Raw genomic sequence first — 24,732 nt, forward strand, 5'->3', positions numbered from 1 at the left:
ATACCCACCCCTTCTACTGCTAACTACTTAATTACAAAGTATATTTTGAGAGGGCTAGATACCCACCTTGTCTACTGATAACCTCTCCATTGTCAAGTATGTTTTGAGGGTAGGGGACTGGGTACCCACTCTCTTCACTGCTAATCACTCAGCAACTAAGAAGAGTACTTAGGTATACTCTGTAGGGTACATGTACACACATTAGCATAAGGGACCTTATTAACCTTAAACTGCTGGGGTTTACATCACCAATGGTCATAAAAACATTCATTTTGTCTTCATTATAGCCATGACCAAAAATTATAAGTGTGTTGAGGAATATAGGAAGCAGTGAAAAAATGCAACACATCCAGAAAGCTATACTGCACATGCACCTCATGCAATAAACCATGCATATCTGAGTGCACAATTTTGTTCTTAATGTGGTAAATGTTTGGTGCATATGTTGCTTTGACGCTGTGTCTCATCTCACCTAATGATTTTACTGTTTGTGTGACTCAGTCTAAAAATGCCGTATATTCTGGCATACAATCGATGTAGTATAAACATGTAGTGTAAGCATTCTAGCATTGTCACTGTCTTTCCAAATTCTGCTGCATTTCACATGGTGTGCAAGTCAACCTATCTCTTTTGGTTGTAAATTTTGGCCTTAAAAAATTTGACTTGTGTGCTGGAAAATACAGTACAGAGAGGTGAATTACTCAGGGACCCCATTTGCACGACAGACAGTAAAGGTACTACAGTTCTGTATTTAAGAGATGAGGAATTATGTACATTATTTACATTTGATGGATATTTGTCCTCATTTTGTTTGTTGTTGGCAATGTTTCGGCTGATATACCCTCCAGCCTTCATCAGGTGTCTTGGGGAAATTTTGAACCTGGGTTCTCAACCCTTTGTAACCCTTCGTCCTGTTTTGTCCCTTTATGTGATAATTGATTTTTGTCAGCCCTTGCGGCCAATAAAAGAATTAATTATTATTATTATTATTCAGGTCACTGCCTGGAATCGAACTTGGAATCAGTGTTGAGCTCACAATTGTTCAATTCCTGGACTGGGCTGTGTGTTGTGTTCTTGAGCAAGACACTTTATTTCATGTTGCTCCAGTTCACTCAGCTGCATAAGTGAGTTGCTACATTACTAGTGCCAAGTTCTATCGGCTTTTGCCTTTCCCTCAGACAATATCTGTGTCACAGGGAAGCTGGTATATATGGGTGACTGTGGGTCTTCCATAAACGACTTTACCTAGATTTGTGCCTCAGAGGGTAACTTTCTAGGTGCAATCTCATGGTCATTCATTACCGAAGAGGTTCTTTACCTCTTTACCTTCTACTTCAGGCAACATAGTTAAGACTATGCATTGCTAAGGAGGTCTAACATAGTTGAAGCATGTCCATTGTTGTCTCCCTTGCAAAAAAGTAAATGAAATTACAATATTAGCCATATTAATAAGGTTATTTTTTCTTTAATGCATAAGCAAAAACATTTCTTATCAAATTTTTGATGTTTGTTACTGGAAATATGCTAAAACTAATTAACTATGTAATAAACATAGGTCTGCTTAATTAGGACTGACTTGTGCCATCACGACAACCACAGAGTAGGAATAGGGGAGCCTGGGGTTCGTGTAGACAGGCAATGCTTCAAATAAGATGATGTGGTGGTGGTGATAGTGAAGTAATAGTGATGGTGATTATGATGATGAATTAATTTTGTTTAATCCACCAAGAAATCCTGGTTTCATTTCACTGGGGATTTTCGCCCCTTCTCATTCTCTTTTAATTTAATGCATTCAGATTTCTTATTGTTGCTCCTCTCTGTCTGTCTCACTCTCTTCCTGACTGTCTGTTTGTCTGTCTCTTCATCTGTTACTGCCAGAAATCCTCCTGGGACCGCTTGAACTTAAATTGTTGCATTACTAGCGGAATATGACACCATATTTGTGGAATAATTACAACAATGGTAAATGCCATCACCACCTTCACCACTACCACCACTGCCATCGCCAGCAACACCATCACCACCTTATCACCACAACCACCGTCATTACCATCACCACCACCACCACCACCACCACTTCCATGCTGTGCCCCATTCCACCACCCTCGCTACCACTTCCCTACCACTCCACTTATTGCCAGCATCACTACCACCTCCACAGCCATCTCACCACCATATTAACACAACCGCCACCACCATACTTACGATCCCTATTCCACCCCCACCATCATCCCCACCTCCTTTTATTACCATCACTATTTCACCACCATGCCAAATCTTATGCACCATCAATGCTACTATTACAGCAACCATTTCACCACCACCAGCACCACTACATCACCCCACTATTCTACCATCACCACCACCACTGCCATCACACACTACTCTTGTCACTACCCCACCACCATCACCACCATTTCTAAATATTTGGTAATTCCGTTTTCTCCTATTTTGAATAAATACACAATAAGTTTATTTCTAAAAATCTTCCAAAACCAGTGTAGTAAAATTATTTCTTACCTAGGTACAAGACAAGCCAGAAACTTGATATGGGGTGGTGGGCATATTGAGGTGTTAGTTGATTAAAATGAACCCCAGTTCATTTCTGATACTTTAATATCCCTGGAAGGGAAAGCTAACTGTTCACCTTGGCAGGATTTGAACCCTGATAGTAAAGAGCCACAACACATACTGCAAGGTGTTTTCGTTTGACACACCAATGGTTTTGCTGTAATAGTAATTTCTTACCTTGGCACCAGAGGGGGAGGGAGATATAAAGGATTAGTTAATTTGGTGGAGGGTGCTGTTGCCATGTAAAAGACACCCATGCTGGTGCCACAGGAAAAGTAGCCGTGCTGGTGCCATGTATAAAGCACTCGGTACACTATAAAGTTGTTGGCCTTAGGAAGGGCATCCAGCCATAGAAACCATGCCAAAGTAGACATATGGAGCCTGGCACAGGTCTCTGGTTTGCCAGCCCCTATCAAACCATCCAACCCATGCCAGCACGGAAAAGGGATGTTAAATGATGATGATGATGATGAATTAACCACGGTGAGGTTTGAACTTAGAAACATAACTTAATTACTGTAACATAGCCATTTGTGCATCATAGGTTATTGTGGCCAAAGCGGGAGATCTGTACCATGAGACAATGGTTGGGTGTCTAGTAGCAAGGGAGCTGCTACTGCAGTGGAGGCGCAATGGCCCAGTGGTTAGGGCAGCGGACTTGCGGTCGGAGGATCGTGGTTTCGATTCCCAGACCGGGCGTTGTGTGTGTTTATTGAGCAAAAACACCTAAAGCTCCACGAGGCTCCGGCAGGGGATGGTGGCGTCCCCTGTTGTACTCTTTCGCCCCAACTTTCTCTCACTCTTCTTCCTGTTTCTTGTCCCCGACTTCCTACGCAACTGCTGAGCCTGGATGTGCATTCATCCATCCGTCGATGCTCTCGGTGTCGGGAGTTGACCTGCTTTCTCTTCTGCGGGTCTTACAAATAGCAAAGGACCAAGATTCGGACTTTTCCCACTGCGAGCTCTGGGATGAAGACTGCTTCGCTCAACAGCAACACCAACAGGTGCTACTGCAAGGCAGTTGCATCATCGACGATGCTTAGTACAATCTTGTTCATCACTTGGTACTTGGCATGGAGGCCCAGAGAGGCAGTCTGGTGGGGGGTAGGGGACAGGCCTGTACCAACTGCTTTTCTCACTGTCCACTCACAATTGAAAGATCTTAGTTTTGATTCTCAGACTAGGAATTGTGTTCTTGAAGAGAACACTGTCTCACTTTTCTCTGGTCCATTCAGTTATAAAACAGCCTGCAAGAGACCAGCATTCTGTCTGCGACGATTTCATCTCAATCGAAGGAGAGGAGCTTTCTCCATCCGGGTTGCGGATCCGTGGAACAAGCTGCCAGACAAGATGGTGAAGATGCCGACGACCGCTTTGTTCCAAGTCTCTTTTGACCTCAAGTGGCCTGAACTCTTTACATGAACACCACCCTGTACATAACTCCATGTCCCCCTACATGGCCTTGCTTTTTGCTTTTGAGCCAAAAAATTAACTAACTAACTAACTAAGGGGTAATGTTGGTCTACCCTTCTAACCAACGTCGGGTGGCATCATTCAAAAGCTATACCAATTCAAGGAAGCAGATGGTGACTAGCAGTGTAATAACTTCATCCTAACATTCTTGGTTGATGCAGTGATAATTTCGCTGTGATTTCACAAAGCAGAATCAGTTCATGTGTACCAAAGTTCTTGGAAGGAAATGGGGTGGGGTGGGGTTAATAGTCGTGTCATCTCAACTGTTGTTTGGCAGAGGAATTCTATTGAATGGTTGATTTTCTTTGGTCTAACATATTTTGGTTGTCATTTCATAGTCGGGGCTTTCATTTTATTTCTAACAAAGTTCAACCTTTTTACCCTAAATACTCACTAGATACCCACCTATTCACCCAGGTACCATTCTAACCACATGACATACTTCGATAAGGATAAAACAAACAAAATATAATCAATGTTATTTACTCCACCCAGTTATTTACTACACCCTCCCTATTCCTTCCATATTCCACACCCTTTCTTTTCACTTCCACTCCCCTATCACTCTTACACCACCCCTCACACTAGCTCTACCTTCTTCTACTCTCTTCCACCACCTTACTAACTCACTTATCTCAAATCTCTCCTCTCAATGCTCCCCTTCTCACTTTTAATCTCCATTCAACCAAAGAGTCTCTACACAGTCACCCGACTTGCTAGAAAGAACAGCCAAATCTCCTCCAAATCATATATCATTCTCTTAAAAACAGGAGGAGGCACACTAAATAATGTAGTCCTAGATATTCCCATCCCTGCAAAAAAAAAGGACTAAAAAAAAATCAAAAGAGGATGGTCATGTATGGCATGTCTTCAATCCTAGGTCTGCTTTATTCTCTTCCCCTCCCATACAATTTCTTCCACCACTCTCCTCCCTCCTCTACCCATTTTTCACCCCTAATTATGACATCTTACTTTCTCCCTCACTCCCACACTGTTCTAGTTTTAATCTCCTCCGCTGTCACCACCACCACCACCACCATTTGCACTGTCACCCCACTACACCATTACCCAACTCCCCACCCTTTCCTACACTATCTCTCACCCAACCGACCGACCCACTAACTTCTACTATTTCAACCACCACCACCACCACCTCCTCCACCACCACCACATCCACCCACCGCCACCCTCTTAGCTGTTCCAGGACTTTGCCTTTTAACACACTTATAATATAGTTTTGTTCTTAATCAACAATAACAAATGTTATTGGTTTAGTTGTTTATAACTCAGTAAACAAACTCATTAATTACCCCAATTAAGATAATCCTAATAATTGTTTCTAATTTTAGCACAAGGCCAGCAACTTAGAGGGGAGGGGGCAAATCGATTACATCAACCCTCCAGTGCTTGACTGACATTTTATTTTATTTTACTTTATTTCGATTCCAAAAGGACAAAAGGCTGAGTTGACCTCAACAGGATTTGAACTCAGAATGTAAAGAGCTGGAAGGAATGCTGTAAAGCATTTTGCCAGCTCACCGCCTTTAAGAGATAATCCTGATAAAAGATTAAGTGCCAGAATACATTTTTTGGTGGAAGGAATAGTCAGCGTTGTTCTCAACCAAATGCTTGACTGGTTCTTCCAGAAGAATAAAAAGCAGGATTAGAACCCAGAACATCAGACTACAAAGGGTATGGAGAATTAAGCAGATTAAATTCAGTTAAACTGGCACCTAGATCTTCACTGTTGCAATTCATTCTATTGACCCTGAAAAATAAATTGCAAAGTCATCTTTCACAGGGCTTGAACTTAGAACCAAGGCTTACATATTTTAAATGAAATTTCATGTAATCAAGCTTTTTTGTTTGTTTGTTTTTTATATTGATGTGATTCAGCTGAATGTCCTCTGTTAACCTTTTCGTTACTGAATTTATTTTGAGATGCTCAGTGTTTCTTCCAATTATGTTAAATATAACAAAGAATTAAGTAAAATAACATCGTTATCATTAAGCTAGAGTTAGGGACATAAATTGTGACTAAGGTTTGGTGGAAGGTTTTAATTCAGAACTTTTGAAAACCAGACATTTGTACTAAAGAGCCAGAGCTGGTTTCAGCCGGGTTGGTAACGAAAGGGTTAAACCTCTTTATATTGAAGCATCTGCAGACCTCATTCTAATATGGCAATCATCATCATCATCACCATCGATCCCAGTATGCAACTGGTACTTAATTTATTGACCCTGAAAGGATGAAAAGCAAATAATAATAATAATAATAATAAAAGTTTAAGATTCAATTTGAAAATGAGCAACAACCTCAGAAAATCATTGAGGAGGAGAGAGGAAGGAGGAATGAGAGTGAGAGAGAGAGAGAGAGAGAGAGAGAGAGAGAGAGAGAGAGAATCAGTGGAATATTAATGAACTACATGTTGTCTGAGTCAGGTTGGACCAAGGGAAATGGTTTGAGCATTTCACTGATGATGATTGTTGTCTGGCTGAAAGTCTAAATGAAGATGATGGTGATGATGATGATGATGATAATAATAGTGACAATGGTGATGATGCTTATGATGATGATTATCATAATATTGACATGATGATGATGATGATGATGATGATGATGATGTCAGTAGTAATTATCATGTGGTGGTGGTAGTGGTGGTGGGGATTATGTTGAAAGTGATGATGACAAATCATTTCTGCTTAACATTACACAATTAAGATGTGTGTATGCATGCATGTGTGTATGTATGTATGTGTGTATGTATGTATGTATGTATGCATGCATTCATGTATGTATGTATGTATGTATGTATGTATGTATGTATGTATGTATGTATGTGTCTTGTTATTGTTCGCTAACATTACATTGTGTTTAGATGTTTTATTCCTGTGTCTCTCTTGTAGAAAGGAAATTGATTTCTGAAAAGAGAATCAAATATGGCAGCCCGATTCTTCAGTGATGTGTGTGTGTGTGTGCACATGTATATTTGCATGTGCATGTGTGTGTTCATACATGCATGTGTATGTACACACATACATACACACACCTACACCCACATATGCAATCATTTCAATGATTAGCCAAGAGTCATTCACCTAAACACATTCTGACCACCACCTCACAGACCTGATCTTTTCTTCTTCCTGTGTCTTCTACCACTACTACCACATCCTCTGCTCCTCTCATCTATCTAACTGTGGCAAAAAAAAACTAGAAGAAATGTAGCTTAGCACTTTGTCTGGTCTGCCTGCCACCTTAATAATAATAATAATAATATAATAATCCTTTCTACTGGAGGCACAAGGCCTGAAATATGGAGAGAGGGAACTAATTGATTACATCGGCCCCAGTGTTTCACTGGTACTTAATTTATCAACTCTGAATGGATAAAAGGTAATACTAACCTTGGTTGAATTTGAACTCAGAATGTAAAGATGGACGATATACTGCTAAGCATTTTGCCCAGCATGCTAACGATTCTGCCAGCTTGCTGCCTTAGTAATGATAATAATAATAATAATTTCAAATTTTGGCACTAGGCCAGCAATTTCGGGGGGTAGGGTGGAAGTCGGTTACATCGACCCCAGTATTCAAATGGTACTTGTTTTATTGACCCTGAAAGAGTAAAAAGTAAAGCTGACCTCGACAGAATTTGAACCAACAATTTTCCTGTTGTTAGATTCAACTTTATAATCACCCAGTCCACTCCACCTGGTTGTAAAGTTTAATTAACCATAGAGAACTGCATCACACCTCATCCAACCTCACATACATCCATACATAATGCTGCTTTGAATGCTTTTAAACCTACCAACTACTTCTAAACCAATTTAGGATTTGTTGCAGAAAGTTCGCCAGAGCAGGAATATGACATTGCAAGTGAGACAAGTCAACCGTTTCAACCTGACATATATTTTTTTAAGATATTTTATTGTATTTTATTTTCTATCTACAAAGACAGCAAGATGGCAGAATCATTAACTCACCGGACAAAATACTGCCAAGTGTTTCATCTGTCTTTACATTCTGAGTTCAGATTCTGCCAAAGTTGACTTTGCTTTCCGTCCTTTTGAGGCTGATAAAAGGCAGTACTCCAGCATGGCCACAGTTAAATGACTAAAAGAATAAAAGAATATATATCTATATACCACCCCCACGGTCAGATTGGAGCAATCTCAAGTATAACCAACCGAAATTGCAAAGATAATCTGGAACTCAACTGAGGAAAGAAAACTCCGAATGACCCGTCCTTGTTTTCATCGTATCGTCTGTCTGGATGTTTTGCGCTTTTGTCCTATTTTTGTATGAGTTGAGGACTGTGGTTTATATAATTGACTAACCTCTTTGCGCGAACTTTGAGGCCTTGTGCTTGTAGCAGAAAGGATTTTATATCTACCTTACTTTTATCCTTGCACTAAATCATAGGAACCTGCCAATTTCTGTTGAAGGCACATGGGGCTTACAGAATTATCAGCAACTATTAATCATACAAACATACACGTGCTTACATATATGGGTATGGGTCTGGCTCCTGTAGCCGTCTGCTGGCAACTTTTTACTCTCTTATAAGGCTATAATGCTTGATCTTTTTGCTGTTTTTACAGCCACACTGCATTCAATATTTACTTCCTCATCTGTAAAATACCAAACACATTCGACGCTTCCAAAGTTTGTTTATAAAATGTTGTTGCATTCCAAAAGCTATCATTTAACTTTAAAACTAACACTAATTCATGTCAGTAGGCTGTTTAGTTTAATGGTAGAGTACTTGGCTGATATCTGAGGGGTACAGGGTTCATCTCCTGTAACTGTCAACTGGCAGCTTTTTTCCCCGTCTTTTAAGGGTGAAATACCCAGTCTTCCTGCTGTTTCCACAAGTATATTCTGTTTGAAATTTACTCTCTTGTCTGTGAAATATTCACATATATATTCCTGCACACACAATGCCTTGTTTCATGTTATTTCCCCTGTGAAGAATTGCCTTAGTTTTCTCATGGCAATGGCAGTATAGTCTTCACAAGAAAAAACGTCTGGGTGTGTCATTATTCTTGCAGCTTAAGAACTTCAGTGCCACCATGTCTGAATGAGATTGTGCCAAAGAAGCAGATTTTCTTTCTTTTTTTTTTTATTTACATTCTCTGAATAGAATTACAAAAAAAAGAAAAGGTGGGGGAGGGGGAAGTCTTTTGAAGACAAAAATCTCTTCTTTCTGTTTGCAAGTGTTTAATAATTCTTTGTTTGTGTGGCTGTATGCGGCACGTGCCACTCTGAGTAAATACTCGGAGTGGGGCAGTGTCAGTATTTAAGTGGATTACAAAAGGACTTAATATTAGGAGACATTATGACAAAAAAAAATATTTACTTTATACATACATACATACATTATATATATATATATATATAAAGAGACCAAAGTGTATGTATGCTGCTATATTTTTTTATATACAAAAAATACAAAAATAGGACAATAACACAAAACATCCAGACAGACGATACATTGAAAACAAGGACGGGTCATTTGGAGTTTTCTTTCCTCAGTTGAGTTCCAGATTATCTTTGCTATTTCAGCTGGTTATACTTGAGATTGCTCCAATCTGACCGTGGGGGTGGTATATAGATATATATTCTTTTATTCTTTTAGTCATTTAACTGTGGCCATGCTGGAGTACTGCCTTTAGTCGAGCAAATCAACCCCAGGACTTACTCTTTTGTAAGCCTATTACTTATCCTGTTGGTCTCCCTTGCCGAACTGCTAAGTTATGGGGGGTGTCAACACACTAACACCTGTTGTCAAGTGGTGGTAGAAGACATACTCTGACACAACTTGCGTGTACACACACACACACACACACAAACATACACACAATAGGTTTCTTTCAGTTTTGTCTACCAAATCCATTGACAAAGCTCAGTTGTGAAAAGAGACAGTCAACTTTTTTGAGTACTTTTAGCGTTCATTAAAGCCTACTTTCGCTTTTGCGAAGATAGACTTTGATGGTTGCCAATAGACAGTTGTGCTGTATAGATTGTGTGGTAGAAGTGGGGAGAGAGAAAGTGTGTGACTTTGGTCATCAAAGTCAACAAGAAATAAAACTTTGAAAGCTAAAATTCTGAAAGGAAATTAACGAAGCATTTCACATAAATCACGACACATGACATGACTGCGTGTGTATACTCCCCCACTCATTCGTTCTCTTTCTCTCTCATATATATATGTGTGTGTGTGTGTGTGTGTGGTTTTTTATTGGGTGATATCACTAACAGCATGGTTGAAAGGAAAGTAAATTTGGTTCAACAGCGTTAGTTTTAAATGTGCTGAGGTAACACAGTTGTCTTATTTTTCAGTTAAAAAATGTGAGAGATGTCGGTGTTTAATTTCAGGTCAACCAGTCATGAAGGAGACTGACGAACAAACACCTTCAAACTGTGACCATCTCGTCTTATAATTCACACGTTGTGTATCTACGACTTATTATTCAATGTTGTGGTCCCTTTTTTTAAATTAAGACGTAGATTTTTGGCTGGTATTTCAAGCAAGTTGAATGACCATGTAGATCTTTGCTGTAATTTCAGGTCAACCTTGGTTGAATAAACCAGTGATCAAAAGTATTCCAACTATGCCCATCCCGTCTTTTCCTATATACAAGGAAACTCTTTTACTGGAATGGTAGGGTATGGTTTGAAGAAACTTTGGCTGTTATTTTTTGCACATCAAGCGATCATATTGACCTCATTGTCTTAGCAATCTTGTTTAGCTTTTGCAGAACTGTGGTGACCACCCAGCCTTTTTAACATACATAGTATATCAAGAATTACATTATCCAATGTCTTTAAAATTTTATTCAAAAATATGTCGGGTTGTGATTTGGTTGTTATTTTTAGCTGGTTGAGTGACTTGTTATGGGTTTGCTCGTCGGTTTGGGTTACATAAGGTTTTATTGCCGGACGTGTCTTAATCAGAAGACAAGGAACAGTGTAAAGAGATAAGGGTAAAGCCCCGAGGTGAGGCCCTGTGATGAAGGTGAGGCCCCGTGGTGAGGGTGAGGCCCCGTGGTGAGTGTAAGGCCCCGTGGTGAGGGTGAGGCCCCGTGGTGAGGGTGAGGCCCCGTGGGGAGGGTGAGGTCCCGTGGTGAGGGTAGGTAATTCAACTGTAACTAATTTCACTTTTTGCTTAACATTGAATACCACAAAGTCTGCTCGCCAACCTTTTTAAACTCGTAAGGTTGGTAACCCATTGATGGATATTTCTGATCATAACTGCCCGATGTAATGAGACACTGTACCCATAAACAACAGGGTGGACTAGACAGGGTGAGTGATGAGGATGGTAGCAGCATGGTGAATAAAAACTAGGTGGGTCCAGTACCAGTGTGGCATAAAAGAGTGATGGGCGGGGAGGATCATAACAAGGCCCGTAGCACCCTGCCTGGAAGCACATTGAATAGGAGAGATCCACCCACCATCCTCAGTCATAGTAGAATGTCGTTTGGGTGTTGGTTGGTTGGTTGGTTGGTCTGTGATTGTGACTGGTTGAGTTGATGAATGAAAATACGTTTCTTTGGGTGCAGGAAGAAGAACCTGAATAACACCTGTGAACCCTTAAGTATTCACATTATTCTGCCCCAAATAATGCTTTCTTTATTGTCATTGTTTTGGATTAATCATGTCATTATCTTGTAGCTTTGAGATTATGATATGATTATTTTCAGAATGACATTGTAGGATAGGTGTGAGAGGCCAGATCTGGCTAGGTTGAACATAAAACTGGCCAATTGTTTTGGCTGGATATGACCCCGTTTAAATGCTAAAGGTGCTGAGAGAAGATTTTATTATCGCACATAGAAGTCCAAACTGCATTGGTCTTCTTCTACAAATAACAACAGCAGTAATTACATAATTACAGGTGAGATATACAGCTTGGAGTTCATGGCCATCTTACTGAGACAGCAACATGTAGTTGGCCCATGGAAACATGTGGTGATGGAGGTTCTTGTGTATCTGTCCTGTTCCCTTTGTGATTTGATCTGTCCAATTCTTTCCATGCCTTCCTTGGTCATCTTCTGCTACAGTGTGCGTGTGTTTATCTTTTGTCTTTTTACTTGTTTCAGTCATCGGGCTGTGGCCCAGCTGGGGCAATGCCTTTAAAAAATTTTAATCGAATGGATCGACCCCAGTACTTTTTTTTTTGTAAAGCTTAGTACTACTAACTCTATTGGTCTCTTTGTAAATACTGTTGTTGAACAGTGGTGGGGGACAGACACACACATTCACACACACACACATATGCATTCACACATACACATAAAGGGCTTCTTTCAGTTTCCATCTACAAATTCCAATCACAAAGTTTGGGTCAGCCTGAGGCTATAGTAGAAGTCACTTGACCAAGGTGCCACACAGTGGGACTGAACCTGAGACCATGTGGTTAGGAAGCCAGCTTAATACCTATTTCTTTACCACCCACAAGGGGCTAAACACAGAGAGGACAAACAATGACAGACAAACGGATTAAGTCGATTACATCGACCCCAGTGCATGATTGGTACTTAATTTATCGACCCGGAAAGGATGAAAGGCAAAGTCGACCTCGGCGGAATTTGAACCCAGAACATAAAGACAGAGGAAATACTGCTAAGCATTTCGCCCAGTGTGCTAACGATTCTGCCAGCTCACCACCTTGAATACCACAGCTTAATACCACACAGCCATGCCAGACCTGTCTGTGTATGCAAGGTGTTCCTCTTCCATTACCACAGTACCTGGGCACTTTGTCACTTTGCACTCAATACGGCAGTGGGGTGGGTATTCCATGCCTCACCTGTCAAACCCCAACCATCTTAATAACTCCTGTCACTCTACTGCACCTAACAAACTGATAAATCTCTCTCTCTCTCTTTTCCTATTCTCTCTTCTTCTTCTCTCTTTCTCTCTCTCTCCTCCCCCTTCTACCTCCTCTCTTGTCTTCCTATAATTTTCTTGGTTGCATTCTCTCACCTTTCACCTTAATAAACATAATGAATGGATTAATTAGTGATTAGAATTAACAATGGAATTAGTTCAATGGTCAGGCTGATAGTGTGATTAGGACAAAGTAAGAATAGCAAGGGATTAAGTACCATGCTGATGGTGGCACTGAAAATAATGGTCCGGTGTGGGTGGGGTGGGGTTAAGTAGGGAAGTTGGTGGTTATTAGGAGTAGTAGTGGGGGTGGCAGTGGTAATAATACTGTGGTAGGAGGAGTAGTGTTGTGTCAGTGGTGACAGTAATGATACTATGACCGCCATGTAAGTGTTATGGTGGTGGTGGTGGTGGTAATGGCTTTGTGACAGGAGTGGCAGTGTTGATATTGTAACAGTGGTGGTGGTCATGGTAGTGGTTTTGAGATGGTTCAGCAAAAGAATTTATCCATCTAAAACTACAAAAACAACAACAAAACTATGAAATGGTTAATACCATATTTTTTTTTTTTATATAAAAGTGAATCCAGATACTTGTTTCTGTTGACTGTAGCCATGCTGGGGCACCACCTTGAAGGTTTTTTTTTTGTTTTTTTTTAGTTAAATGAACTAGGTGGTAAGTAGCTTGCTAACCAACCACATGGTTCCAGGTTCAGTCCCACTGCGTGGCATCTTGGGCAAGTGTCTTCTGCTATAGCCCCGGGCTGACCAATGCCTTGTGAGTGGATTTGGTAGACGGAAACTGAAAGAAGCCTGTCGTATATGTATATATATATATATATATATATGGTGTGTGTGTGTGTGTGTGTGTGTGTGTGTGTGTATGTTTGTGTGTCTGTGTTTGTCCCCCTAGCATTGCTTGACAACCGATGCTGGTGTGTTTATGTCCCCATCACTTAGCGGTTCAGAAAAAGATACCGATAGAATAAGTACTGGGCTTACAAAGAATAAGTCCCGGGGTCGATTTGATCGACTAAAGGCGGTGCTCCAGCATGGCCGCAGTCAAATGACTGAAACAAGTAAAAGAGTAAAAGAATAAAGAGATCTCTTTCCCCACATTTCAAGCCCCTTGTGCCTTTAGTAGAAAAGATCATAATTACTCTATCTTCTCTGCTAGTCTTACCCCCCCCCTCCACCACCTGTCGTTACTCTACACATCTAAATAGATATATTTATCTAAATTACCACATTCAGTTCATTGAACTTATCTTCTTTGTATAGATTTAGATCTGTTATAGTACTTGACTCCATTGTTTTTGTTAACTTTTCCTCTCCTAATTTACTGTATTGCATAATTACTAATTAACAAGTGTAATCATACATTATAAATTAATGAGAAAGTTTTATGTTTCACTTTTACCTGCTGGGTCATTATAAAATTGGCAGTACTTGTGGTCTTTGTGGATGCTCTTAGACTGGTGAGGTTGGTACTGTTTTATGATGCATTTAAACTGTTGTAGGTCGGCCACCTGAAGGTAGGACAGGAGCAGGGAAAATATTTCAGAGTTATGATGTACTACAGAGGAAAGACAAGGCTTAGGGGTTAGTGTGGTGGAGTTGGAAACAATAAGGGTGACGAAAGGGTAGATAGATCAGTTGCAATGTCACAGGTGCCAATTCAGAGTTATGATGTTCTACAGAGGAAAGATAAGGCTTAGGGGTTAGTGTGGTGGAGTTGGAAACAATAAGGGTGACGAATGGGTAGATAGATCAGTTGCAATGTCACAGGTGCCAATTCAGAGTTATGATGTTTTACAGAGGAAAGACGAGGCTTAGGGGTTAGTGTGGTGGAGTTGGAAACAATGAGGGTGACGAAAGGGTAGATAGATCAGTTGCAATGTCACAGGTGCCAATTCAGAGTTATGATGTTCTACAGAGGAAAGATAAGGCTTAGGGGTTAGTGTGGTGGATTTGGAAACAATAAGGGTGACGAAAGGGTAGATAGATCAGTTGCAATGTCACAGGTGCCAAACTGTATCAGCCCCTTTGCCTTTCCTTCAGGTAACATTACTGGTGTGGAGAGGGATGGTTAGTATGCATGGGCAACTGTTGGTCTTCGATAAACAACCTTGCTTGGACTTGTACCTCGGAGGGTAACTTTCTAGGTGTAACCGTATGGTCATTCATAATCAATGGGGGGGTCTTCACTTTTATATATAATATATAAAATAAATGTACCCTTTTTAAAGCCTAGCCAGGCTCATGGGCCTGGTTTCCGTGGTGTATGTGTTCCCAGCTGGATGGGATGCCAATCCATCGCAGCGCTACTAATTTTTACCAGCTGAGTGGACTGGAGAAATGTGAAATGAAGTGTTTTGCTCAAGAACACAGCACGTTGCCCGGTCCAGGAATCGAAACCACAATCTTCCATCATGGTGCTGACGCCCTAACCACTAAGCCATACACCTCCACCACTTTTATATATATAAAAACAAAATTGTCAACCAGATATATTATCAACCCACAGGTCATGAGTTCAAACCCACATTGCATCCTGCTTTCTCATAATGCATTTATGATATAATATTCAATTTACTTGCCTTCAGTCCATTTCTCATCTATCTCTCATTACGTAGGCAACAGCTAAGCTATGATGGAGTGAAGTTAACTGTAATATCCTGTTGTATTATTCCAGAGAGATTCATTTCTCTAATTTCCTCTGTAATTAGAGACTCACTGGTGGCCAAGTTCTGTTCTGTTTCTAGAATTTTATTGCAATGTCATCAAAGTGATTCCACTGGACAAATGTGGAAACATATTTGTTTTTATAATATTTTTTTTACTTTACATTTATTCATACATTAATTATTTATTTAATTATTGAATTAATGTTTCATCTTTACTTTGTAGGTGCTAAAATCTTGGACTCTTTAAGATGAATCAAGTGTTGGAATTTTCAATCTATATTATGGTAAGTCTGCATACAAATTTCCAGTTCTTTTTCTTCTTTCTGTATTTGTAAGACAGAATCTAAACAAAGCTCATTGTGTATGTATGTGTGTCTGTGTCTATGTAGATATAGCTATGTGTGTGTGTGTGTGTATAGATATAGGTATGCATGTGTGGGGGTGTATGTGTGTATGTTTGTATCACCTTGTATCTGTAGTGTGACATCATGGGGTGCCAATTACTAAATCATATGTGCCAAGTGGAATAAAGGAGCACAAAGTCAGTGTCCATGTTCTCTTTTAGTATTATTATTATTATTATCATTAATATTAAGGTGGTGATCTGGCAGAGTCGTGAGCACACTGAGCAAAATGCTTAGCAGCATTTCTCTCATCTCTACGTTCTGAGTTCAAATTCTGCCGAGGTTGACTTTGCCTTTCATTTATTTGAGGTCAATAAATTAAATACAAGTTGAGTACTGATGTGATCACCTTAATCCCTCCCACCAAATTCCAGGCTTTGTACCCCTAGCAGAAAAGATTATTATTATTGCTGATTCTTTTTGTATCATGTCATTTCCCACCCTTGGATACAGACAATCTGTGTGTACCAGCGACAGTGGGAGTTTAGCATGATTAATATTACAGCTGAAACCTGTATGGTTTAATTGTCATGTATTGAGTGCATCTTATCTTACATACACACACACACACACGTATATATATATGTGTATATATATATATATATATATGTGTATATATATATATATATATATATATATATATATATATATATATATATATATATATATATATATAAATATTTTCTAAGTGGTAAGAAGCTTGCTCCCAGCCACATGGTTCTGGGTTCAACCCCACTGCTTGGGACCTTGGGCAAGTGTCTTCTACTATAACCTTGGGCTGACCAAAGCCTCGTGAGTGGATTTGGTAGACAGAAACTGAAAGAAGCCTGTCTTATAATATATATGTGTGTGTGTGTGTGTGTGTGTGTGTGTATATTTGTGTGTCTGTGTTTGTCCTCCCACCATCACTTGACAACCGATTTTGGTGTGTTTATATCCTTGTAACTTAGCGTTTCAGCAAAAGAGACCGATAGAATAAGTTCTAAGCTTACAAAGAATAAGTCTTGGTAGGGTTGATTTGTTCGACTAAAGGTGGTGCTCCAGCATGACCGCAATCGACTAAAAAACAAAGAGGTGTATCAGTTTAATGTTCGTGAAGAATAAGTGGAAGTTTTACCAGTGAGTGTGTTAAATTATAAGGCACCAAAAGAGAATGACTCTCCCCAGACACGACAGAACTCGAATATATCTGATTTTGATTGGAAGACTAAGATTCGTCCCCTGTCTCTATGGTGTCTATCCCAGTTTGACAGAAAAAAATTTCACGTACGTGAAGCCAGTGGCTTGCAGATTTCGTTTTAATGGTTATCATGAAATTGACCAAATATGTTCTTATACCTATTTCTTTATTACCCACAAGGGGCTAAACACAGAGGGGACAAACAAGGACAGACATAGGTATTAAGTCGATTACATCGACCCCAGTGCGTAACTGGTTCTTAATTTATCGACCTCGAAAGGATGAAAGGCAAAGTCAACCTCGGTAGAACTTGAACTCACAACGTAACGCAGACGAAATACCGCTAAGCATTTTGCCCGGCGTGCTAACGTTTCTGCCAGCTCGCCGCTAAATATGCTCTTATACCGGTTTTGAAGATGAGCTCCTCCTAGATATATATATTTATTCATTGATAGGATAAATTATAATAAACATTTAGTTTATATTATTAATTCTGAGATAGGTTTCACCATTGTGGTTGCTTGGAACACTGCATTAGAGGTTCCAAGGGGAATTTGGATACTTAACCAGAAAAGATCATCAGAAGACATTTTATTGCATCAACTTACAGAGAACTAGTTCTTTTGTATGTAACACACACACACACACACGTTTCAGAAGTTTTACATTGAAAAAACAGAGGTCCTCTACTTCCATAGAAGGACTCAATTTATTTGTCTGTTTGTCTATGCATGCATACCTACCTCCCTACTTCAAGCCTACTCACCTGTCCACCCACCTAAAACTCTTTATCTACCTACCTGTCTACCTAATCAATTCCATGAATTCCATTTGGGAAAGGCACAAATGTCGTAGATAACAGCCCAAGCCATTCCTGGAGTCTTTGGCTATCTGCGATCTGATCAAGGAAGATCATGTATATATGTGTGTGTGTGTGTGTATGTGTGTGTATACGTGTGTATTTGTGTGTGTGTGTGTATACGTGTGTGTGACTTCACTGACAAATGACATTCACTGCTACTCCATAGGAGAGACACTTTATCTCTCTCTCTCTCTCTCTCTCTCTCTCTCACACACACACACATGTATGCTTTTCTGTGCTTGCATGGGTTGAACATACATATGACTTGGCCTGCATACTCACACACACACACATACACACACATATGTATATTACGTAGTTGTTAAATATAGCAATGAATAGTTGTGCTGTTAATTTACCAAATCAATGCTGTAGTTATTTGACTTATTTCATGAATGCTTTGCAGGGAAAGGCATCAATATCACTCAGCCCTTATCTCGATGTGATGTTACCAACACCGATTACATGCCGATAGATTATCTCTGATCTAGTTACAGAGAAGGTTACACATGCATAGCTTATAGCCACGCTGTGGTTTCATGAAAAATGTGACACTATACTTTGCACACAGATACGATATCAAATCTCATTGACTTCATTGGTTTTATAGTCACACTGGTGTTGTATGTTAGTCATGACATACCTTACAGGTACTGCACCAATCTCATCATTGTCAACATTGATTCATAGTCACATTGGTATTGTATGGTAAAGGTGACACTATAAGCTTATACACACAAACATATGGCATTGATTTGTCATCATCATCGTCATATTCACATTAGGGTTGCATGAGAGAGGTGATACGATAAGCTTATACACACAGACATGGCATCAATTTTTACCATTATTGTCATCATCATCATCATCATCAACAACAACATATTTACATCTGTGTTATGTGGAAGACATGACAATATGTCTTACATACAGATACTATATTGAATTTTATCATCAGTGTCAACATTGTTTTAATATTCACACTGGTGTTGGTGTCTTGCAAAAAAAAAAAAAAAAAAAAGAAAAGCACCCAGTACACTCTGTAAAGTGGTTGGCATTAAGAAGGGCACCCAGCTGTAGAAAACATGCCAAAGCAGACAGCAGAGCTTTGCACAGTCTTCTGGCTAGCCATCTTCGGTCAGTCCATTGAACTCATGCCAGCAGGGAAAGCAGACGTTAAATGGTGATGATTGTAATGATGATGATGATGTTGTTGAATGGAAGAGGTCATACTATAATTTCTGTTCAAATTTTGGCACAAAGCCAGTAAATTTGGAATAGGGGTAAGCCGATTACATCTCCCCTATTATCCAACTGGTACTTATCAACCCCAAAAGGATGAACGATGAAGTCGACCTCAGCTGAATTTGAACTCAGAACATAAAGACAGACCAAATGCCGATAAGCATTTTGCCTGGTATGCTAACGATCCTGTCAGCTCCTTGCCTTAGGCAGTATTATATTTTAGACACACACACATCACATCAATCTGATCATTATTATTGTTATTGTTTCAACATCTGCTTCTCAAGACAACTCTTCCTGTCAGGAAACCATTCTTGTTTTTCTAAGTTTGGAATATTTATATTCTGTTGCTCTTCACCTGAAACTAATGAAATCACCAGAACATGTTGTTTTACTGGCAGCATAAACAACACATCGTTGTCCAAACAGAATCAATGTGGAGATACATGGAATCACACACACGCACACACACACACACACGCACGCACACACACGCACACACACACACGCACGCACACACACACACACACACACCACACACACACACACACACACTTCTGTGTAGTTTTTGTCTACTAAATTTCACTCACAAAGCATTGGTCAGCCTGAATCTATAGCAGAGGGTACCACACATTGGGGTGGAACCTGAAATCACTTCTCAGCCAAATTTGTACAACACACACACACACACACATGCATACAGATACATGCGCATGCACACACATGTGCATATGAAATGCTCTTACACAATTGACTACAAATACTTGGACTCCATATTTTTATATTATCACAGAGTATTTAAGCTCTCTCTCTCTCTCTTTACATACATACAGGCACATGGCTTAGTGGTTAGGGTCTTTCACCCGAGTTTGTAAAGTCAGGAGTTCGATTCCCAACTGTGCATTGTATCCTTGAGCAAGACGTTTCATTTTCACATTTCTCCAGTCTCCTCAACAGACAAAACGATTCATACCTGTAATTCAAAGCGCCAGCCTTGTCACATTCTGTATCATGCAGAATCTCCCTGAGAACTACAAGAAGGGCACACGTGTCTGTGGAGTACTCAGCCACTTGCACATGAATTTCATGAGCAGGCTGACCTGTTGACCACCACAGTTCCAGGACACACATCTGCATTAAAGAAGCTATGCTGAAATTTCGTGACAGTTCTGTAAATTGTATATTCCTTGCCAATAAAAAAAATCTAGACTTCTCTATGGCAACATTTTGCCACAATTTGCCAAATTACAATATTCCTGACAGCAATAAAACATTACTAAATTCTTTGGTAAAATATTTTCTGGGAACTGAACTGCCAGAATGAAACTTTAGCAGTTCATTTCTTTCATTAAATAGTCTTGAAATTTCTCAAAGAATTTCAGAGATTTAACTTTAAAGTTCTGTGTTGTTGCTTTTGTTGTTGTTGCCAATGGTCACATTACAGAACTTGCCGTAGAAAGTACTTTCTTCTTGGATTACATTACCCGCCACACTAAAAAAAAACCTCCGGGGGTAGGGTGTTGATTCGTTTTACCATCAAATGACTGGAACATTTCACCATTTACCCTACTTCTGTGACAAGAAGAAAAGTTTGTCTAGACTTCTTAATCTGTTTACATGCTTCTGATAAATAGCCACTTACTGTATTTGCACACATTGGAAGATGGCTACCTCAAGTGGTTTAAGAGGTACTTGCTGTTGTGGTTTTTAAACAAACGTCACCATCATTTAATGTCCATGTTGATGATGATGATGTTTGTTTAAACAAACATGACCCCAAATTGTTTTCAAATGAAAGAACGGAATTAATATGAAACAAAACAGGTGACGAAAGTATTAAATATATTGGCATGGCTGTGTGGTTAAGACGTTCACTTTGCAACCATGTGGTTTTGAGTTCAGTCCCACTGTGCAGCATTTTGGTCAAGTGTCTTCTGTTATAATCCTGGGTCAACCAAAACCTTGTGCAAGTGATGGCGGACACACACGCACACACTCGACGGGCTTCTTTCAGTTTCCATCTGCCAAATCCACTCACAAGGCTTTGGTTGGCCTGAGGCTATAGTAGAAGATACCTCCCCAAGGTGCCACGCAGTGGGACTGAACCTGCAACCATGTGGTTAATAAGCAAGCTACTTACCACACAGCCACACCTGCACCTATTATTATCATCATTATTATTATTATTAAGGTGGCAAGCTGGCAGAATGGTAAGCATGTCGGGTGTAATGCTTAGCAGTATTTTGTCCTTCGCTACGTTCTGAGTTCAAATTCTGCCGAGGTCAGCTTTACCATTCATCCTTTCATGGGGATCGATAAAATAAGTACCAGTTGAACACCGGGGTTGATGTAATCAACTCATCCCCTCCACAGAATTGCTGCCCTTGTGACAAAATTTGAAACCATTATTATTATTATTAAGGTAGCGAGCTGGCAGAATCGTTTGCATACTGCATAAAATGCTTAGCGATATTTTGTCCGTCTGTACTTTCTAAGTTCAAATTCCGCCAAGGTTGACTTTCCCTTTCATCCTTTCAGGGTCGATAAATTAAGTACCAGTTACATACTGGGGTTGGTGTAATTGACTTATCCCCACTCCCAGAATTTCAGGCCTTGTGCCTATAGTAGAAAGGATTATTATTATTGTGGTAAGTAGCTTGTTTACCAACCACATGGTTCCGGGTTCAGTCCCACTGCCTGGCACCTTGGGCAAGTGTCTTCTGCTATAGCCTCGGGCTGACCAGAGCCTTGTAAGTGGATTTGGTAGACGGAAACTGAAAGAAGCACGTTGTATATATGTATATATATGCGTGTGTGTGTGTTTGTGTGTTTGTGTGTGTGTGTGTGTTTGTCCCCCTAGCATTGCTTGACAACCGATGCTGGTGTGTTTATGTCCCCCGTTACTTAGCAGTTCGGCAAAAGATACCGATAGAATAAGTACTGGGCTTACAAAAGAATAAGTCCCAGGGTCGAGTTGCTCGATTAAAGGCGGTGCTCCAGCATGGCCGCTGTCAAATGACTGAAACAAGGAAAAGAGTATTATTATTATTACTATCATTATTATTATTATTATTATTGTTATTATTATTTCTGTTAATGTGTGTGTTGCTGTTATTGTTGAGCTCGCTCTTTTCCTTAGTACTGTTGTGCTGTCTCCAATGTACTACTAGTCCCTTGTGGCGAATAACAGAAATCATTATTATACAACTACTACTACTTCTATTATTATCATTATTAGTCGGGCCATTTCAATATACTTACATTGCTTGAGAAATGCATAAACATCATTTTCCTTTAACTCCAACCTAAATAACCCAGACCTCAGGCCTTGTCTACACAAATCAATCAATCATTAGAGGAAATTATTGTTTTCTAATGGTATTATTGTTATCATTATTATTATTATTATTTTTTTTTTTACAGTATATTGTTCATCCACCTCCTCTCATTTGTTATTCGATGCTGCTTTTCTTTCTTTTCTTAAGAATCTGGTGTTTCTTAATGAGCAGATGTCTATATTTAAATGGTTTTATTTATAGCCAATGGAAAAGCAGTATGGATTTGGTCTTGTTGTGTTGTGATGGTTTATAGATCAGCAGTTTTTATTAATTTCTGTCTTTCTGGCTTACACACCATCATCTGCTTCTTGGCTGAGTTGCAGTCCTGTGTCAAGCACTCGTTGCACTCTGCCAGCTGCACAATATGGTCGGCAGAGCATCGACCCTTGTGCTGTATGTACCGTGGGTTTGGAGAAGTTTTGAATGATGATGTTTTGGGCACAATCTTGGGTGTTAATGCAGACAGCCTGAGTAGGGTCTTCTGGAGGACTTTTAGGTTGGAGATTAAGGTCTACCTCCAGTGTTGTAGGGGAGGGAGCCTTTCAGGTTTAGGATTATCCCTGCAACTAAAGGAAGTGGGACCACTTTCGAGATGCATACAGGGTGACAAAAACCTTTCTGCATCTACACGCGCACACACACACACACATACACACATACATATACATACATTCAGTGTCCTTTTGTTGTTGACTTGTAGGCTTGTATTGAACAGCTGCTACCACATGTGGGAGTAGGGTGGGGGCTAGCTGTTGGCTGCTACAACATGTAGGAAGCATTTAACTGTTGGTTGCAAACACACATTCATGCAAGCATGTGCAAGTATAGTTTTGCATGCATATTATTGCATATATAGGCAAAGTTATATTCACACATGTATAATTAAATATATCGCTATGTGCATTACATGTACATTTACATGAGTCTATACACATACACTTAAATGGTACTACATGTATACACATGTAGAACAGCTACATGCACATGCATATGTATGTGTAGCTTCAATAGCATATGAGCATATTTCTTCATGTTTTTATGCATGAATGCACATGTGTATATGCCTGGATGCACACACATGCACACACACACACACACACATATATATGTATGTATGAATGTATGTATATATGCATGTCTACACTTGATTGCATCTTTATTCAGAGTGATAGATGTCTACATGCAGAAATATAATTGCACATTCATGCAATTATATGCATACTCATGCATGCATGTGTTAAGATTTATGCAGTTTGTCATGCAGGCATTAACTGCTTATTTACTCACACACATCCATCTATATGCACACACACACACACACACACTACCTTGTTCATGTAGATATTTATGTGCATGCATGCATGCACACACCCACACACATGCACTCACATGCACACACACACACATACTTGTTCATCTGTACGTATGAGTTTGCATGCTTGTACACACTTGTACAATGACATACCCACTATTGCTCAAGTATACAATGGCAAAGACAGCTGTATACATGCTGGTTCATCTATGCACATGCACACGTGCATTCACAGAGATGGCCCTGACTTCACACACTCTCTTACACGCATACACTTATATACAAACATATATAACACACACACACACAGTCACACATACACATAGTCACACACACACATGCAGTCACACACACATGCAGTCATGCACACATGCAGTCATGCACACATGCAGTCACGCACATGCAGTCACACACGCACACACAGTCACACACACACACAGTCACATGCACACATAGTCTCACACAGTCACACACACACATACAGTCACACACAGTCACATGCACGCCGTCACACACACATGCAGTCACACACACATGCAGTCACGCACACATGCAGTCACACACACATGCAGTCACACATACATGCAGTCACACACACACACACACGTAGTCACACACACAGTCACATACACACAGTCTCACACACACATACAGCCACATACACACACACAGTCGCACACATACACAGTCACACATACACACATACAATCACACACATACATATGTATGTGTATGTAGTTACTTCTTCAGATTTTTTCC

General features: G+C 39.9%; 1 protein-coding gene across 10 annotated transcripts in view; it reads left to right on the top strand.

The window, feature by feature from the left end:
* Positions 1 to 24,732, top strand: part of LOC115223415 (neurabin-1) — a 320,060-nt gene that overhangs the window by 81,530 nt on the left and 213,798 nt on the right. For all 10 annotated transcript variants that reach the window (XM_036512632.1, XM_036512635.1, XM_036512634.1 and 7 more), the window contains exon 2: positions 15,856 to 15,916. The gene's annotated coding sequence lies outside the window, so the exon portion shown is untranslated. The remainder of the gene's footprint in view (positions 1 to 15,855; positions 15,917 to 24,732) is intronic.

Source organism: Octopus sinensis, linkage group LG23 (assembly GCF_006345805.1).
Source record: "Octopus sinensis linkage group LG23, ASM634580v1, whole genome shotgun sequence".
In the NCBI taxonomy this organism is placed as follows: Eukaryota; Metazoa; Mollusca; class Cephalopoda; order Octopoda; family Octopodidae; genus Octopus; species Octopus sinensis.